The 21,567-nt window shown below is 48.2% G+C and overlaps 1 pseudogene; it reads right to left on the minus strand.

Moving 5' to 3' along the window:
* Nucleotides 1-21,567, minus strand: part of LOC127907536 (receptor-type tyrosine-protein phosphatase mu-like) — an 830,490-nt pseudogene that overhangs the window by 18,967 nt on the left and 789,956 nt on the right.

The raw sequence follows: 21,567 nt of genomic DNA on the forward strand, positions 1-21,567 counted from the left end.
GTTCCTCTGTCAGTACTGTATCACTGTCAGTACTGTTCCTCTGTCAGTACTGTATCACTGTTAGTACTTTATCACTGTCAGTACTGTATCACTGTCAGTACTGTATCACTGTCAGTACTTTATCACTGTCAGTACTGTATCACTGTCAGTACTGTTCCTCTGTCAGTACTGTATCACTGTCAGTACTGTATCACTGTCAGTACTGTATCACTGTCAGTACTGTTCCTCTGTCAGTACTGTATCACTGTCAGTACTTTACCTCTGTCTGTCTGTCTGTCTGTCTGTCTGTCTGTCTGTCTGTCTGTCTGTCTGTCTGTCTGTCTGTCTGTCTGTCTGTCTGTCTGTCTGTCTGTCTGTCTGTCTGTCTGTACTGTACCTCAGTCTGCACCATGTTGACTCTCCTGGAGCGCAGCTCTCTGACACAGTTATAAATGTCCACCACGCCCTCTCTCTCTGCCATGTCCAGCATGATGTCAATCACTATGAAACAGCCTGTTCGGCCCGCCCCCGCACTAGAGCGAGAGAGAGAGAGAGAGAGAGAGAAAGGGAGAGAGAAAGGGAGGGAGAGAGAGAGAGAAAGGGTGGAGTAGGAGGGATGGAGAGAGTGAGTGAGGGTAAGCAAGAGAGAGTGGTAGAGAGAGAGTGAGAGAGCAGGGGAAATGAGGTAGGAGAGAGGAGGGAGGGCGAGAGACAAAGAGGGAGAGAGGGAAGACAGTAGGAGGGATGAGAGAGAGAGAGAGAGAGAGAGAGAGAGAGAGAGAGAGAGAGAGAGAGAGAGAGAGAGAGAGGTAGATACCTGTCTTGAGGTAAAATCTCATGGACATCAATGCATGGTTATATATGAAAGTTAAAAAATCCCATCTTCAGTTAGGATTGGGCCCAGAGAAGGAGCATTGAGAGAGAAGACAGAGATATGACAGCGAGGAGTCAGAGATACGACAGAGAAGAGACAGAGAGAAGACAGAGAGGAGACAGAGAGAAGACAGAGAGGAGACAGAGAGGAGACAGAGAGAAGACAGAGAGGAGACAGAGAGGAGACAGAGAGGAGACAGAGATGAGACAGAGAGGAGACAGAGATGAGGCAGAGAGGAGACAGAGAGGAGACAGAGAGGAGACAGAGAGAAGACAGAGATGAGACAGAGAGGAGACAGAGAGGAGGCAGAGAGAAGACAGAGATACGACAGAGAGGAGACAGAGAGGAGTCAGAGAGGAGACAGAGAGGAGACAGAGATGAGACAGAGAGGAGACAGAGATACGACAGAGAGGAGACAGAGATGAGACAGAGATGAGACAGAGATGAGACAGAGATACGACAGAGAGGAGGCAGAGATGAGACAGAGATGAGACAGAGATGAGACAGAGATACGACAGAGAGGAGACAGAGAGGAGACAGAGAGGAGACAGAGAGGAGACAGAGATACGACAGAGAGGAGACAGAGAGGAGACAGAGAGGAGGCAGAGAGGAGACAGAGAGGAGACAGAGAGGAGGCAGAGAGGAGACAGAGAGGAGACAGAGATGAGACAGAGAGGAGGCAGAGAGGAGACAGAGATAAGACAGAGAGGAGACAGAGAGGAGACAGAGAGGAGACAGAGATGAGACAGAGAGGAGACAGAGAGGAGACAGAGAGGAGACAGAGATGAGACAGAGAGGAGACAGAGAGGAGACAGAGATACGACAGAGAGGAGGCAGAGAGGAGGCAGAGAGGAGACAGAGAGGAGACGGAGAGGAGACAGAGATACGACAGAGAAGAGACAGAGATAGACAGAGAGGAGACAGAGAGGAGACAGAGAGGAGAGAGAGGAGACAGAGAGGAGACAGAGAGGAGACAGAGATGAGACATAGAGGAGACAGAGAGGAGACAGGGATACGACAGAGAGGAGACAGAGAGGAGACAGAGATGAGACAGAGAGGAGACAGAGATACGACAGAGAGGAGACAGAGAGGAGACAGAGATGAGACAGAGAGGAGACAGAGAGGAGACAGAGATGAGACAGAGAGGAGACAGAGAGGAGACAGAGATGAGACAGAGAGGAGCAGAGAGGAGACAGAGAGGAGACAGAGAGGAGACAGAGAGGAGACAGAGATATGACAGAGAAGAGACAGAGATACGACAGAGAGGAGACAGAGAGGAGACAGAGAGGAGACCGAGAGGAGACAGAGAGGAGACAGAGATGAGACAGAGAGGAGACAGAGAGGAGACAGAGATACGACAGAGAGGAGACAGAGAGGAGACAGAGATGAGACAGAGAGGAGACAGAGAGGAGACAGAGAGGAGACAGAGAGGAGACAGAGAGGAGACAGAGAGGAGACAGAGAGGAGACAGAGAGGAGACAGAGAGGAGACAGAGAGGAGACAGAGAGGAGACAGAGATACGACAGAGAGGAGACAGAGAGGAGACAGAGAGGAGACAGAGAGGAGACAGAGAGGAGACAGAGATACGACAGAGAGGAGACAGAGATGAGACAGAGAGGAGACAGAGAGGAGACAGAGAGGAGACAGAGATAAGACAGAGATACAACAGAGAGGAGACAGAGAGGAGACAGAGAGGAGACAGATAGGAGACAGATAGGAGACAGAGATACGACAGAGAGGAGACAGAGAGGAGACAGAGAGGAGACAGAGATGAGACAGAGATAAGACAACAGAGAGGAGACAGAGAGGAGACAGAGAGGAGACAGAGATGAGACAGAGAGGAGACAGAGATGAGACAGAGAGGAGACAGAGAGGAGACAGAGATACGACAGAGAGGAGACAGAGATACGACAGAGAGGAGACAGAGAAGAGACAGAGAGAGACAGAGGAGACAGAGAGGAGACAGAGAGGAGACAGAGAGGAGACAGAGGAGACAGAGAGGAGACAGAGAGGAGACAGAGAGGAGACAGAGAGATGAGACAGAGATGAGACAGAGAGGAGACAGAGATAGGAGACAGAGAGGAGACAGAAGGAGACAGAGAGGAGACAGAGAGAGAGACAGAGAGGAGACAGAGAGAGAGGAGACAGAGATACGACAGAGAGAGACAGAGAGGAGACAGAGATGAGACAGAGAGGAGACAGAGAGGAGACAGAGAGGAGACAGAGGAGACAGAGAAGAGACAGAGAGGAGACAGAGAGGAGACAGAGAGGAGACAGAGATGAGACAGAGAGGAGACAGAGATACGACAGAGAGGAGACAGAGATGAGACAGAGAGGAGACAGAGAGAAGACAGAGAGGAGACAGAGAGGAGACAGAGAGGAGACAGAGAGGAGACAGAGAGGAGACAGAGATACGACAGAGAGGAGACAGAGATGAGACAGAGAGGAGACAGAGAGAAGACAGAGAGGAGACAGAGAGGAGACAGAGATATGACAGAGAGGGGACAGAGAGGAGACAGAGAGGAGACAGAGAGGAGACAGAGAGGAGACAGAGAGGAGACAGAGAGGAGACAGAGAGGAGACAGAGATATGACAGAGAGGAGACAGAGAGGAGACAGAGAGGAGACAGAGAGGAGACAGATATGGGACAGAGAGGAGACAGAGAGGAGACAGAGATATGACAGAGAGGAGACAGAGATGAGACAGAGAGGAGACAGAGAGGAGACAGAGAGGAGAGACAGAGAGAGGAGACAGAGAGGAGACAGAGATGAGACAGAGAGGAGACAGAGAGGAGACAGAGAGGAGACAGAGAGGAGACAGAGAGGAGACAGAGATGAGACAGAGAGGAGACAGAGAGGAGACAGAGAGGAGACAGAGAGGAGACAGAGAGGAGACAGAGAGGAGACAGAGAGGAGACAGAGAGGAGACAGAGAGGAGACAGAGATAGACAGAGAGGAGACAGAGAGGAGACAGAGAGGAGACAGAGATATGACAGAGAGGAGACAGAGGAGACAGAGATGAGACAGAGAGGAGACAGAGAGATGAGACAGAGAGGAGACAGAGAGAACAGAGAGAGACAGAGATGAGACAGAGGAGACAGAGAGGGAAACAGAGAGGAGACAGAGATGAGACAGATAGGGAGACAGAGAGGAGACAGAGAGGAGACAGAGATATGACATGAGACAGAGAGGAGACAGAGGAGGCAGAGAGGAGACAGAGATAAGGACAGAGATAGACAGAGGAGGAGACAGAGAGAAGACAGAGAGGAGACAGAGAAGACAGAGAGAGGAGACAGAGAGAGGAGACAGAGGGAGACATAGATACGACAGAGAGGAGACAGAGAGCAGGAGTCAGATTAGGGAGACAGAGGAGAGACAGAGAAGGGGGCAGAAGATGAGACAGAGGAGACAGAGAGGAGACAGAGAGGAGACAGAGAGGAGTCAGAGAGGAGACAGAGAGAGACAGAGAGGAGACAGAGAGGAGACAGAGAGGAGACAGAGAGGAGACAGAGAGAGACAGAGAGGAGACAGAGAGGAGACAGAGAGGAGACAGAGATACGACAGAGAGGAGACAGAGAGGAGACAGAGAGGAGACAGAGATGAGACAGAGATGAGACAGAGGAGACAGAGAGGAGACAGAGAGAGGAGACAGAGAGGAGACAGAGAGGAGACAGAGAGGAGACAGAGAGGAGACAGAGAGGAGGCAGAGAGGAGACAGAGACAGAGAGGAGACAGAGATGAGACAGAGAGGAGACAGAGAGGAGACAGAGAGGAGACAGAGAGGAGACAGAGGGAGACAGAGATACGACAGAGAGGAGACAGAGAGGAGACAGAGAGAGGAGACAGAGAGAGAGACAGAGAGGAGACAGAGAGAGACAGAGAGGACAGAACAGAGGAGACAGAGAGGAGACAGAGAGGAGACAGAGAGGAGACAGAGGAGACAGAGATACGACAGAGAGGAGACAGAGAGGAGACAGAGAGGAGACAGAGAGGAGACAGAGATGAGACAGAGGAGACAGAGAGGGGAGACAGAGAGAAGACAGAGAGGAGACAGAGAGGAGACAGAGATGAGACAGAGAGAGACAGAGAGGAGACAGAGAGGAGACAGAGAGGGAGACAGAGAGAAGAGGCAGAGAGGAGACAGAGAGGAGACAGAGAGGAGACGGAGAGGAGACAGAGGAGACAGAGAGGAGACAGAGATGAGACAGAGAGAAGACAGAGATCGACAGAGAGGAGACAGAGGAGACAGAGACAGAGATGAGACAGAGAGGAGACAGAAAGGAGACAGAGAGGAGACAGAGAGGAGACAGAGAGGAGACAGAGTCAGTAGACAGAGAGGAGACAGAGATGAGACAGAGACAGAGAGGAGACAGAGAGGAGACAGAGAGGAGACAGAGAGGAGACAGAGAGGAGACAGAGAGGAGACAGAGACAGAGAGGAGACAGAGATGAGACAGAGAGGAGACAGAGAGGAGACAGAGAGAGACAGAGAGGAGACAGAGAGGAGACAGAGAGGGAGACAGAGAGGAGACAGAGATATGACAGAGAGGAGACAGAGGAGACAGAGAGGAGACAGAGAGGAGACAGAGAGGAGACAGAGATGAGACAGAGAGGAGACAGAGAGGAGACAGAGAGGGAGACAGAAGGAGAGGACAGAGAGGAGACAGAGAGGACAGAGATGAGACAGAGAGGAGACAGAGAGGAGACAGAGATGAGACAGAGATACGACAGAGAGGGAGACAGAGGAGGAGACAGAGAGGGAGACAGAGAGGAGACAGAGAGGAGACAGAGAGGAAGAGGGAGACAGAGAGGAGACAGAGAGGGAGACAGAGAAGGAGACAGAGAGGAGACAGAGAGGAGACAGAGAGGAGACAGAGAGGAGACAGAGAGGAGACAGAGAGGAGACAGAGATGAGACAGAGAGGAGAAAGACAGAGGGAGACAGAGAGGAGACAGAGAGGAGACAGAGAGGAGACAGAGAGGAGACAGAGATGAGACAGAGAGAGGAGACAGGAGACAGAGATGAGACAGAGAGGAGACAGAGATAGACAGAGATGAGACAGAGGAGACAGAGAGAGGGAGACAGAGAGGGAGACAGAGAGGAGACAGAGAGGAGACAGAGGAGACAGAGAGGAGACAGAGAGGAGACAGAGAGAAGACAGAGAGGAGACAGAGAGAGACAGAGAGGAGACAGAGAGGAGACAGAGAGGAGACAGAGAGGAGACAGAGGGAGACAGATATCGACAGAGAGGGAGACAGAGAGGAGACAGAGAGGAGACAGAGAAGAAGACATAGAGGAGACAGAGGAGACAGAGAGGAGACAGAGAGGAGACAGAGAGGACAGAGGAGACAGAGAGGAGACAGAGAGGAGACAGAGAGGAGACAGAGAGGAGACAGAAGATATGACAGAGGAGGGAGACAGAGAGGAGACAGAGAGGAGACAGAGAGGAGACAGAGGAGGAGACAGAGAGGAGACAGAGAGGAGACAGAGATATATGACAGAGAGAGGAGACAGAGATGAGACAGCGAGGAGACAGAGAGGAGACAGAGAGGAGACAGAGAAGACAGAGGGGACAGAGATGAGACAGAGAGATGAGACAGAGAGAGAGAGGAGACAGAGAGGAGGCAGAGAGGGAGACAGAGAGGAGTCAGAGAGGAGACAGAGAGGAGACAGAGAGGAGACAGAGATGAGACAGAGAGGAGACAGAGAGGAGACAGAATATGACAGAGAGGAGACAGAGAGGAGACAGAGGAGACAGAGAGAGAGACAGAATATGACAGAGAGAGACAGAGGGAGACAGAGAGGAGACAGAGATGAGACAGAGAAGGGATGACAGAGAGGGAACAGAGAAGGAGACAGAGAGGAGACAGAGAGGAGACAGAGAGGAGACAGAGAGGGAGACAGAGAAGGAGACAGAGATATGACAGAGAGGAGACAGAGAAGAGACAGAGGAGGAGACAGAGAGGGAGACAGAGAGGAGACAGAGAGGAGACAGAGGAGACAGAATACGACAGGAGGGACAGAGAGAAGACAGAGAGGAGACAGAGAGGAGACAGAGAGGAGACAGAGGGGAGAGGCGACAGAGAGGAGACAGAGATGAGACAGAGGAGACAGAGAGAAGACAGAGATGACAAAGAGGAGACAGAGAGGAGACAGAGATAGACAGAGAGGACAGAGAAGAGACAGAGAGGAGACAGAATGAGACAGAGAGGAGACAGAGAGGAGACAGAGAAGGAGACAGATGACAGAGAGGAGACAGAGATATGACAGCGAGGAGAACAGAGGAGACAGAGAGGAGACAGAGAGGAGACAGAGAGGGGACAGAGATGAGACAGAGAGGAGACAGAGAGGAGACAGAGAGGAGACAGAGGAGACAGAGAGGAGACAGAGAGGAGACAGAGAGGAGACAGAGAGAGACAGAAAGGATGACAGAGGAGACAGAGATGAGACAGAGAGGAGACAGAGAGGAGACAGAATATGACAGAGAGGAGACAGAGGGAGGAGACAGAGAGGAGACAGAGATGAGACAGAGAGAGGAGACAGAGAGAAGACAGAGAGGAGACAGAGAGGAGACAGAGAGATATGACAGAGAGGAGACAGAGAGGAGACAGAGAGGAGACAGAGAGGATGACAGAGAGGAGACAGAGAGGAGACAGAGAGGAGACAGATGACAGACAGAGACAGATAGGAGACAGAGAGGAGACAGAGAGGAGACAGAGATGAGACAGAGGAGACAGAGAGGAGACAGATGGAGGAGACAGAGAGAAGACAGAGAGGAGACAGAGAGAGGAGACAGAGAGAAGACAGAGGGAGACAGAGATATGACAGAGAGGAGACAGAGAGGAGACAGAGAGGAGACAGAGAGGATGACAGAGAGGAGACAGAGAGGAGACAGAGAGGAGACAGACAGAGGAGACAGAGAGGAGACAGAGAGGAGACAGAGAGAGGAGACAGAGAGGGGAGACAGAGAGGAGACAGAGAGGAGACAGAGAGGGAGACAGAGAGGAGACAGAGAGGAGACAGAGAGGAGACAGAGAGGAGACAGAGAGGAGACAGAGAGGAGACAGAGACAGACAGAGAGGAGACAGAGACAGGAGACAGAGAGGAGACAGACAGAGACAGAGACAGAGGGAGACAGAGATATGACAGAGGAGACAGAGAGGAGACAGAGATGAGACAGAGAGGAGACAGAGAGGAGACAGAGATATGACAGAGAGGAGACAGAGAGGAGACAGAGATATGACAGAGAGGAGACAGAGATACGACAGAGAGGAGACAGAGAGGAGACAGAGAGGAGACAGAGAGGAGACAGAGAGGAGGCAGAGAGGAGACAGAGAGGAGGCAGAGAGGAGACAGAGAGGAGGCAGAGAGGAGACAGAGAGGAGACAGAGAGGAGACAGAGACAAGACAGAAGACAGAGAGGAGACAGAGAGGAGACAGAGAGGAGGCAGAGAGAAGACAGAGAGGAGACAGAGCGGAGACAGAGAGGAGACAAAGAGGAGACAGAGAGGAGAGAGAGGAGACAGGAGACAGAGAGGAGGCAGAGAGGAGACAGAGGGAGACAGAGAGGAGACAGAGGAGACAGAGAGGAGACAGAGATGCAGAATACGACAGAATCGACAGAGAGGGAGACAGAGATGAGACAGAGAGGAGACAGAGAGGAGACAGAGATGAGACAGAGAGGAGACAGAGCGGAGACAGAGAGGAGACAAAGAGGAGACAGAGGAGACAGAGAGAAGACAGAGAGGAGACAGAGAGGAGACAGAGAAGAGACAGAGAGGAGACAGAGATATGACAGAGAGGAGACAGAGAGGAGACAGAGAGGAGACAGAGAGGAGACAGAGAGATGACAGAGAGGAGACAGAGAGGAGACAGAGAGGAGACAGAGAGGAGACAGAGATATGACAGAGAGGAGACAGAGAGGAGACAGAGAGGAGACAGAGATATGACAGAGAGGAGACAGATAGGAGACAGAGAGGAGACAGAGAGGAGACAGAGATGAGACAGAGAGGAGACAGAGAGGAGACAGAGATATGACAGAGAGGAGACAGAGATACGACAGAGAGGAGACAGAGAGGAGACAGACAGAAGACAGAGGGGAGACAGAGATATGACAGAGAGGAGACAGAATATGACAGAGAGGAGACAGAGAAGAGAACAGAGACAGATATGACAGAGAGGAGACAGAGAGGAGACAGAGAGGAGACAGAGATATGACAGAGAGGAGACAGAGAGGAGACAGAGAGGAGACAGAGAGGAGACAGAGATATGACAGAGAGGAGACAGAGAGGAGACAGAGAGGAGACAGACAGAGAGGAGACAGAGAGGAGACAGAGAGGAGACAGAGATATGACAGAGAGGAGACAGAGAGGAGACAGAGAGGAGACAGAGAGGAGACAGAGAGGAGGCAGAGAGGAGACAGAGAGGAGACAGACAGAAGACAGAGGGGAGACAGAGATATGACAGAGAGGAGACAGAGAGGAGACAGAGATGAGACAGAGAGGAGACAGAGAGGAGACAGAGATATGACAGAGAGGAGACAGAGAGGAGACAGAGATATGACAGAGAGGAGACAGAGATACGACAGAGAGGAGACAGAGAGGAGACAGAGAGGAGACAGAGAGGAGACAGAGAGGAGGCAGAGAGAGGAGACAGAGAGGAGGCAGAGAAGGAGACAGAGAGGGAGGCAGAGGAGACAGAGAGGGAGACAGAGAGGAGACAGAGACAAGACAGAAGACAGAGAGGAGACAGAGGAGACAGAGAGGAGGAGGCAGAAGAAGACAGAGAAGGAGACAGAGCAGAACAGAGGGAGACAAAGAGGAGACAGAGAGGAGACAGAGAGGAGACAGAGAGGAGGCAGAGGAGACAGAGAGGAGACAGAGAGGAGACAGAGAGAAGACAGAGGAGACAGAGAGGAGGCAGAATCGACAGAATCGACAGAGAGGAGACAGAGATGAGACAGAGAGGAGACAGAGAGGAGACAGAATGAGACAGTGAGGAGACAAGTGGAGACAGAGAGGAGACAAAGAGGAGACAGAGAGGAGACAGAGAGGAGACAGAGAGGAGACAGAGAGGAGACAGAGAAGAGACAGAGAAGGAGACAGAGAGGAGACAGAGAGGAGACAGAGATATGACAGAGGGGACAGAGATGAGACAGAGAAGACAGAGAGGAGACAGAGGAGACAGAGGAGGCAGAAGGAGACAGAGAGGAGACAGACATAAGACAGAGGAGACAGAGATATGACAGAGGAGACAGAGATGAGACAGAGAGGAGACAGAGAGGGAGACAGAGATATGACAGAGAGGAGACAGAGAAGGAGACAGAGAGGGAGACAGAGAATGACAGAGGAGACAGAGAGGGAGACAGAGATATGACAGAGAGGAGACAGAGAGGAGACAGAGAGGAGACAGAGATATGACAGAGAGGAGACAGAGGAGACAGAGAGGAGACAGAATATGACAGAGGAGACAGATAGGAACAGAGAGGAGACAGAGGAAGAGACAGAGATGAGACAGAGAGGAGACAGAGGAGACAGAGATATGACAGAGGAGACAGAGAGGAGACAGAGAGGAGACAGAGATATGACAGAGAGGAGACAGAGAAGAGACAGAGAGGAGACAGAGAGGAGACAGAGAGGAGACAGAGATGAGACAGAGAGGAGACAGAGATACGACAGAGAGGAGACAGAGAGAAGACAGAGAGGAGACAGAGAGGAGACAGAGAGGAGAGAGATACGACAGAGAGGAGACAGAGATGAGACAGAGAGGAGACAGAGAGAAGACAGAGAGGAGACCGAGAGGAGACAGAGAGGAGACAGAGATATGACAGAGAGGGGACAGAGATGAGACAGAGAGGAGACAGATATGAGACAGAGAGGAGACAGAGAGGAGACAGAGAGGAGACAGAGATATGACAGAGAGGAGACAGAGATGAGACAGAGAGGAGACAGAGAGGAGACAGAGAGGAGACAGAGATATGACAGAGAGGGGACAGAGATGAGACAGAGAGAAGACAGAGAGGAGACAGAGAGGAGACAGAGAGGAGGCAGAGAGGAGACAGAGAGGAGACAGACAGAAGACAGAGGGGAGACAGAGATATGACAGAGAGGAGACAGAGATGAGACAGAGAGGAGACAGAGAGGAGACAGAGATATGACAGAGAGGAGACAGAGAGGAGACAGAGAGGAGACAGAGATATGACAGAGAGGAGACAGAGAGGAGACAGAGAGGAGACAGAGAGGAGACAGAGATATGACAGAGAGGAGACAGAGAGGAGACAGAGAGGAGACAGAGATATGACAGAGAGGAGACAGAGAGGAGACAGAGAGGAGACAGAGATATGACAGAGAGGAGACAGATAGGAGACAGAGAGGAGACAGAGAGGAGACAGAGATGAGACAGAGAGGAGACAGAGAGGAGACAGAGATATGACAGAGAGGAGACAGAGATACGACAGAGAGGAGACAGAGAGGAGACAGACAGAAGACAGAGGGGAGACAGAGATATGACAGAGAGGAGACAGAGATATGACAGAGAGGAGACAGAGAGGAGACAGAGATATGACAGAGAGGAGACAGAGAGGAGACAGAGAGGAGACAGAGATATGACAGAGAGGAGACAGAGAGGAGACAGAGAGGAGACAGAGAGATATGACAGAGAGGAGACAGAGAGGAGACAGAGAGGAGACAGAGAGGAGACAGAGAGGAGACAGAGAGGAGGCAGAGAGGAGACAGAGAGGAGACAGACAGAAGACAGAGGGAGACAGAGATATGACAGAGAGGAGACAGAGAGGAGACAGAGATGAGACAGAGAGGAGACAGAGAGGAGACAGAGATATGACAGAGAGAGGAGACAGAGAGGAGACAGAGATATGACAGAGAAGGAGACAGAATCGACAGAGAGGAGACAGAGAAGGGAGACAGAGAGGAGTCAGAGAGGAGGACACAGAGGAGGCAGAGAGGAGACAGAGAAGGAGGCAGAGAGGAGACAGACAGGAGGCAGAGAAGGGAGACAGAGAGGAGACAGAGAGGAGACAGAACAAGACAGAGAAGACAGAGAGGAGACAGAGAAGGAGACAGAGAAGGAGGCAGAGAGAAGACAGAGAGGAGACAGAGCGGAGACAGAGAGGAGACAAGAGGAGACAGAGAAGGAGACAGAGAGGAGACAGAGAGGAAACAGAGAGGAGACAGAGAGGAGACAGAGAAGACAGAGAGGAGACAGAAGGAGGCAGAATCTGACAGAATCGACAGAGAGGAGACAGAGATGAGACAGAGAGGAGACAGAGAGGAGACAGAGATGAGACAGAGAGGAGACAGAGCGGAGACAGAGAGGAGACAAAGAGGAGACAGAGAGGAGACAGAGAGAAGACAGAGAGGAGACAGAGAGGAGACAGAGAAGAGACAGAGAGGAGACAGAGAGGAGACAGAGAGGAGACAGAGATATGACAGAGAGGGGACAGAGATGAGACAGAGAGAAGACAGAGAGGAGACAGAGAGGAGACAGAGAGGAGGCAGAGAGGAGACAGAGAGGAGACAGACATAAGACAGAGGGGAGACAGAGATATGACAGAGAGGAGACAGAGATGAGACAGAGAGGAGACAGAGAGGAGACAGAGATATGACAGAGAGGAGACAGAGAGGAGACAGAGAGGAGACAGAGATATGACAGAGAGGAGACAGAGAGGAGACAGAGATATGACAGAGAGGAGACAGAGAGGAGACAGAGAGGAGACAGAGATATGACAGAGAGGAGACAGAGAGGAGACAGAGATATGACAGAGAGGAGACAGATAGGAGACAGAGAGGAGACAGAGAGGAGACAGAGATGAGACAGAGAGGAGACAGAGAGGAGACAGAGATATGACAGAGAGGAGACAGAGATACGACAGAGAGGAGACAGAGAGGAGACAGAGAGGAGACAGACAGAAGACAGAGGGGAGACAGAGATATGACAGAGAGGAGACAGAGATATGACAGAGAGGAGACAGAGAGGAGACAGAGATATGACAGAGAGGAGACAGAGAGGAGACAGAGAGGAGACAGAGATATGACAGAGAGGAGACAGAGAGGAGACAGAGAGGAGACAGAGATATGACAGAGAGGGGACAGAGATGAGACAGAGAGGGAGACAGAGAGGAGACAGAGAGGAGACAGAGGAGGAGACAGAGAGGAGACAGAGGAGACAGACAGAAGACAGAGGGGAGACAGAGAGGAGACAGAGATATGACAGAGGGGACAGAATGAGACAGAGAGAGACAGAGGAGACAGAATATGACAGAGAGGGGACAGAGATGAGACAGAGAGGAGACAGAGGAGACAGAGGAGACAGAGAAGGAGAGGCAGAAGGAGACAGAGAGGAGACAGACAGAAGACAGAGGGGAGACAGAGGGAGGCAGAGAGGAGACAGAGAGGAGACAGAGAGGGAGACAGAGAGGAGACAGAGAGGAGACAGAGAGGAGGCAGAGAGGGAGACAGAGAGGAGACAGAGAGGAGACAGAATATGACAGAGAGGAGACAGAGATACGACAGAGAGGAGACAGAGAGGAGACAGAGAGGAGACAGAGAGGAGACAGAGAAGGAGGCAGAGATGAGACAGAGAGGAGACAGAGAGGAGACAGAGAGGAGGCAGAGATGAGACAGAACGAGACAGAGACAAGACAGAAGGAGACAGAGAGAGGAACATAGAGGAGAGAGGAGACAGAGAAGGAGGCAGAGAGGAGACAGAGAAGGAGACAGAGAGAGACAGAGAGGAGACAGAGAGGAGGCAGAGATGAGGCAGAGAGAAGACAGAGAGGAGACAGAGAGGAGACAGAGAGGAGACAGAGAGGAGACAGAGAGGAGGCAGAGAGGAGACAGAGAGGAGGCAGAGAGGAGACAGAGAGGAGACAGAGAGGAGTCAGAGAGGAGGCAGAGAGGAGACAGAGAGGAGACAGAGAGGAGACAGAGACAAGACAGAAGACAGAGAGGAGACAGAGAGGAGACAGAGAGGAGGCAGAGAGAAGACAGAGAGGAGACAGAGCGGAGACAGAGAGGAGACAAAGAGGAGACAGAGAGGAGACAGAGAGGAACAGAGAGGAGGCAGAGAGGAGACAGAGAGGAGACAGAGAGGAGACAGAGAAGACAGAGAGAGAGGAGACAGAGAGGAGGCAGAATCGACAGAATCGACAGAGAGGAGACAGAGATGAGACAGAGAGGAGACAGAGAGGAGACAGAGATGAGACAAGCGGAGACAGAGAGGAGACAAAGAGGAGACAGAGAGGAGACAGAGAGGAGACAGAGAGGAGACAGAGAGGAGACAAAAGAGGAGACAGAGAGGAGACAAAAGGAGACAGAGAGGAGACAGAGAGAGGAGACAGAGAAGGGAGACAGAGAAGGAGACAGAGATGAGACAGAGAGGAGACAGAGCGGAGACAGAGGAGACAGAGAGAAGACAGAGAGGAGACAGAGGAGGCAGAATACGACAGAATACGACAGAGGAGACAGAGAGGAGACAGAGAGGAGACAGAGAGGAGACAGAGAGGAGACAGAGCGGAGACAGAGAGGAGACAAAGAGGAGACAGAGAGGAGACAGAGAGAAGACAGAGAGGAGACAGAGAGGAGACAGAGAAGAGACAGAGAGGAGACAGAGAGGAGACAGAGAGGAGTCGAGTCCCTCCAGACATTCCCACCTGCAGTGGATGACCATGGGTCCATCAATGGTGAGCGTCTTGGCCTTCACCCTACGTACAAAGCCCAGGAGGCCAGTAGCGTGGTAGGGCACCCCGTGGTCCGGCCACCCTGTGAAGTGGAACTGACGGATCTCCCGGATCTCATGGGCTCCTCTCTGGAGGAGGGAGGGAAAAACATACAGTCAAATACACACTGAATTACCCTGGACTTCAATCAACTTCTGTTTGCCCTTAGAGAACTGGCGCTGGGGCACCCCTGCGGCACGTGTTTGATTAGCATCAAACAGATCCAACTCTCTATTGGATCTTCTGTTAACATGGCCCGCCTCCCTCTCGTCCTGTGTGTTCAACAGGATACCACAGAGAGAAGTATTCAAACAACACCATCCCCACTCCACACTAGCACATCAAATGCACGTCCAATGCACAGCTGTATTCTACATAGTAACGGTAGTGTGGATATGTAGTAATTGTAGTAATGTAATTACTGTACCTAGTAGCAGTCTCACATTATTCACAGTCTGTGTGTGTGTGTGTGTGTGTGTGTGTGTGTGTGTGTGTGTGTGTGTGTGTGTGTGTGTGTGTGTGTGTGTGTGTGTGTGTGTGTGTGTGTGTGTGTGTGTGTGTGAGAGAGAGTGTGTGATGTATCAGTAGTAGCCAGTCTCACCTTCTCGACAGCGAAGGTCCGTATGACGTACTCTGACAGTAGCTGCGTCTCTATGAGGGTCACCTTGATGTCTCTGTAGATCTCTGTGTCGTCCGGCCAGTACTTACAGCATTTCACCTGCTTGACAGAAACATAACACACAACACCATGGTAACATAACACACACCATGGTAACATAACACACAACACCACGGTAACATAACACACAACACCATGGTAACATAAAGAACTACAACCTGAGACAGTGAAAACAACATGACAGTAAAGAACTACAACCTGAGACTGTTAAAACAACATGACAGTAAAGAACTACAACCTGAGACAGTGAAAACAACATGACAGTAAAGAACTACAACCTGAGACTGTTAAAACAACATAACAGTAAAGAACTACAACCTGAGACTGTTAAAACAACATGACAGTAAAGAACTACAACCTGAGACAGTTAAAACAACATGACAGTAAAGAACTACAACCTGAGACAGTGAAAACAACATGACAGTAAAGAACTACAACCTGAGACAGTTAAAACAACATGACAGTAAAGAACTACAATCTGAGACTGTTAAAACAACATGACAGTAAAGAACTACAACCTGAGACTGTTAAAACAACATGACAGTAAAGAACTACAACCTGAGACAGTGAAAACAACATGACAGTAAAGAACTACAACCTGAGACAGGAGGGTAACCTAAAACAACATGGGTAACAAAGCAAATATGATGAAAACGCTACCGGAATTCTATCAACACATTGGCTGTAGTAGTCAGAGCTCAACAACACTCGACCATTCTTACTCTCCCTTCCGGGATGGCTAAATGGCCCTCCCCCGCCCTCCCATTCTGCTTCTCCCTTCCTATAGGCAGAAACTCAAACAGGAAGTACTCGTGCTAAGGTCCATACAACGCCGGGCTGAACAATCTGAATCCATTCTTCAAGATTGTTTTGATCGTGCAGACTGGGATATGTTGCGGGTAGTCTCTGAGAATAACATTCTTCCGCAAAGTACACTGACACGGTGACTGAGTTCAGCAGGAAGTGTATAAGGGATGTTGTTCCCACTGTGGCTATTAAAACCTACCCAAACCAGAAACCGTGGATAGGTGGCAGCATTCGCGCAAAACTGAAAGCGCAATCCACTGCATTTAACCATGGCAAGGTGACTGGGAATATGGTTGAATACACACAGTGTAGTTATTCCCGCCATAAGGCAATGAAACAGGCAAAACATCAGGACAGAGACAAAGTGGAGTCGTAATTCAACGGCTCAGATACGAGACGTATGTGACAGGGACGCCAATACAATCACAGATTACAAAGGAAAACCAGCCACGACGTCTTGCTCCCGGACAAGCTAAACACCTTCTTCGTCCGCTTTATGAAGAACACAGTCCCCCGAGCCTCTCGTTCTCCCAACCCGGCGTAAGTAAGACGTTTATGCTTGTTAACCCGGCATCACTAGCCACGTCCTCAGAGCAATGTGCAGACCAGCTGACTGGAGTGTTTACAGACATATTCAATCTCTCGCTATCCTAGTCTGCTGTCCCCCCGCTGTCCTCAAAATGTCAACCATTGTTCCTGTAGCCAAGAAAGCAAAGGTAACTGAACTAAATGACTATCGTCCTGTAGCACTCACTTCTGTTATCATGAAGTGCTTTGAGAGGCTAGTTAAGGATCATATCACCTCCACCTTACCTGTCACCTAGACCCACTTCAGTTTGTATACCACCCCCATAGGTCCAATAACCATAACACTGCACACTGCCCAATCCCATCTGGACAAGAGGAATACCTACACCAGAATGCTGTTCATTGACTATAGCTCAGCCTTCAACACCATAAAGCTTGAGGACCTGGGTCTCGACCCTGCCCTGTGCAACTGGGTCCTGGACTTCCTGACGGGCCGCCCCCAGGTGGTGAAGGTAGGAAACAGCACCTCCTCTACGCTGATCCTCAACAAAAGGGGCCCTACAAGGGTACGTGCTCAGTGAACATAGTCAATGTCACTAGCCAGATACCACCCCTGCACCTTAGAGGCTGCTGCCCCTTGTACATAGACATGGAATCACTGGTCACTTTAATAATGGAACACTGGTCCCTTTAATAATGGAACACTGGTCACTTTAATAATGGAACACTGGTCCCTTTAATAATGGAACACTGGTCACTAATAATGGAACACTGGTCACTTTAATAATGGAACACTGGTCCCTTTAATAATGGAACACTGGTCCCTTTAATAATGGAACACTGGTCACTTTAATAATGGAACACTGGTCCCTTTGATAATGGCACACTGGTCCCTTTAATAATGGAACACTGGCCCCTTTAATAATGGAACACTGGTCCCTTTAATAATGGAACACTGGTCACTTTAATAATGGAACACTGGTCCCTTTAATAATGGAACACTGGTCACTTTAATAATGGAACACTGGTCCCTTTAATAATGGAACACTGGTCACTTTAATAATGGATAACTGGTCACTTTAATAGTGGAACACTGGTCCCTTTAATAATGGAACACTGGCCACTTTAATAATGGAACATTGGTCACTTTAATAACGGAACACTGGTCACTTTAATAATGGAACACTAGTCCCTTTAATAATGGAACACTGGTCCCTTTAATAATGGAACACTGGTCCCTTTAATAATGGAACACTGGTCCCTTTAATAATGGAACACTGGTCCCTTTAATAATGGAACACTAGTCCCTTTAATAATGGAACACTGGTCCCTTTAATAATGGAACACTGGTCACTTTAATAATGGAACACTGGTCCTTTTAATAACGGAACACTGGTCACTTTAATAATGGAACACTAGTCCCTTTAATAATGGAACACTAGTCCCTTTAATAATGGAACACTGGTCCCTTTAATAATGGAACACTGGTCCCTTTAATAATGGAACACTGGTCCCTTTAATAATGGAACACTGGTCCCTTTAATAATGGAACACTGGTCCCTTTAATAATGGAACACTGGTCCCTTTAATAATGGAACACTGGTCACTTTAATAGTGGAACACTGGTCACTTTAATAGTGGAACACTGGTCCCTTTAATAATGGAACACTGGCCAATTTAATAATGGAACACTGGTCACTTTAATAACGGAACACTGGTCACTTTAATAATGGAACACTGGTCCCTTTAATAATGGAACACTGGTCCCTTTAATAATGGAACACTGGTCCCTTTAATAATGGAACACTGGTCCCTTTAATAATGGAACACTGGTCCCTTTAATAATGGAACACTGGTCCCTTTAAAAATGGAACACTGGTCCCTTTAATAATGGAACACTGGTCACTTTAATAATGGAACACTGGTCCCTTTAATAATGGAACACTGGTCACTTTAATAATGGAACACTGGTCCCTTTAATAATGGAACACTGGTCCCTTTAATAATGGAACACTGGTCCCTTTAATAATGGAACACTAGTCCCGTTAATAATGGAACACTAGTCCCTTTAATAATGGAACACTGGTCCCTTTAATAATGGAACACTGGTCCCTTTAATAATGGAACACTGGTCCCTTTAATAATGGAACACTGGTCCCTTTAATAATGGAACACTGGTCACTTTAATAATGGAACACTGGTCCCTTTAATAATGGAACACTGGTCCCTTTAATAATGGAACACTGGTCCCTTTAATAATGGAACACTGGTCACTTTAATAATGGAACACTGGTCCCTTTGATAATGGAACACTGGTCCCTTTAATAATGGAACACTGGTCCCTTTAATAATGGAACACTGGTCCCTTTAATAATGGAACACTGGCCCCTTTAATAATGGAACACTGGTCCCTTTAATAATGGAACACTAGTCCCTTTAATAATGGAACACTGGTCCCTTTAATAATGGAACACTGGTCCCTTTAATAATGGAACACTAGTCCCTTTAATAATGGAACACTGGTCCCTTTAATAATGGAACACTGGTCCCTTTAATAATGGAACACTGGTCCCTTTAATAATGGAACACTGGTCCCTTTAATAATGGAACACTGGTCCCTTTAATAATGGAACACTGGTCACTTTAATAATGGAACACTGGTCCCTTTAATAATGGAACACTGGTCCCTTTAATAATGGAACACTGGTCCCTTTAATAATGGAACACTGGTCACTTTAATAATGGAACACTGGTCCCTTTGATAATGGAACACTGGTCCCTTTGATAATGGAACACTGGTCCCTTTAATAATGGAACACTGGTCACTTTAATAATGGAACACTGGTCCCTTTAATAATGGAACACTGGTCCCTTTAATAATGGAACACTGGTCACTTTAATAATGGAACACTGGTCCCTTTAATAATGGAACACTGGTCCCTTTAATAATGGAACACTGGTCACTTTAATAATGGAACACTGGTCCCTTTAATAATGGAACACTGGTCACTTTAATAATGGAACACTGGTCACTTTAATAGTGGAACACTGGTCCCTTTAATAATGGAACACTGGCCACTTTAATAATGGAACACTGGTCACTTTAATAACGGAACACTGGTCACTTTAATAATGGAACACTAGTCCCTTTAATAATGGAACACTGGTCCCTTTAATAATGGAACACTGGCCACTTTAATAATGGAACACTGGTCACTTTAATAACGGAACACTGGTCACTTTAATAATGGAACACTAGTCCCTTTAATAATGGAACACTGGTCCCTTTAATAATGGAACACTGGTCCCTTTAATAATGGAACACTGGTCCCTTTAATAATGGAACACTGGTCCCTTTAATAATGGGACACTGGTCCCTTTAATAATGGAACACTGGTCCCTTTAATAATGGAACACTAGTCCCTTTAATAATGGAACACTGGTCCCTTTAATAATGGAGCACTGGTCACTTTAATAATGGAACACTGGTCCCTTTAATAATGGAACACTGGTCACTTTAATAATGGAACACTGGTCCCTTTAATAATGGAACACTAGTCCCTTTAATAATGGAACACTGGTCCCTTTAATAATGGAACACTGGTCCCTTTAATAATGGAACACTAGTCCCTTTAATAATGGAACACTAGTGCCTTTAATAATGGAACACTGGTCCCTTTAATAATGGAACACTGGTCCCTTTAATAATGGGAACACTGGTCCCTTTAATAATGGAACACTGGTCCCTTTAATAATGGAACACTGGTCCCTTTAATAATGGAACACTGGTCACTTTAATAATGGAACACTGGTCCCTTTAATAATGGAACACTGGTCACTTTAATAATGGAACACTGGTCACTTTAATAGTGGAACACTGGTCCCTTTAATAATGGAACACTGGCCACTTTAATAATGGAACACTGGTCACTTTAATAACGGAACACTGGTCCCTTTAATAATGGAACACTGGTCCCTTTAATAATGGAACACTGGTCCCTTTAATAATGGAACACTGGTCCCTTTAATAATGGGACACTGCTCCCTTTAATAATGGAACACTAGTCCCTTTAATAATGGAACACTGGTCCCTTTAATAATGGAACACTGGTCACTTTAATAATGGAACACTGGTCCCTTTAATAATGGAACACTGGTCACTTTAATAATGGAACACTGGTCCCTTTAATAATGGAACACTAGTCCCTTTAATAATGGAACACTGGTCCCTTTAATAATGGAACACTGGTCCCTTTAATAATGGAACACTAGTCCCTTTAATAATGGAACACTAGTCCCTTTAATAATGGAACACTGGTCCCTTTAATAATGGAACACTGGTCCCTTTAATAATGGAACACTGGTCCCTTTAATAATGGAACACTGGTCCCTTTAATAATGGAACACTGGTCACTTTAATAATGGAACACTGGTCCCTTTAATAATGGAACACTGGTCACTTTAATAATGGAACACTGGTCCCTTTAATAACGGAAAACTGCTCACTTTAATAATGGAACACTGGTCACTTTAATAATGGAACACTGGTCACTTTAATAACGGAACACTGGTCACTTTAATAATGGAACACTGGTCCCTTTAATAACGGAACACTGGTCACTTTAATAACGGAACACTGGTCACTTTACTAATGTTTACATGCTGTTTTACTCATTTCATATGTATATACTGTATTCTAGTCAAGTCCATCCTATTAAACTATTGCTGTATATATACAATTCTACAATTCATATTCTTCAGATATACTACATATTCTATCCGCATACTGTTCATTATGTTTATAACGTCTATACATTCCATCATGTATATATATATATTTATACTCCGGGCTCCAACATCCTAATATTGATGATATTCTTAATTCCATTCTTTTACTTTTAGATGTGTGTTTATTGTTATGAATTGTTAGATATTAGTACACTATTGGAGCTAAGAACACAAGCATTTAG

This window comes from Oncorhynchus keta, chromosome 15 (genome assembly GCF_023373465.1).
Source record: "Oncorhynchus keta strain PuntledgeMale-10-30-2019 chromosome 15, Oket_V2, whole genome shotgun sequence".
In the NCBI taxonomy this organism is placed as follows: Eukaryota; Metazoa; Chordata; class Actinopteri; order Salmoniformes; family Salmonidae; genus Oncorhynchus; species Oncorhynchus keta.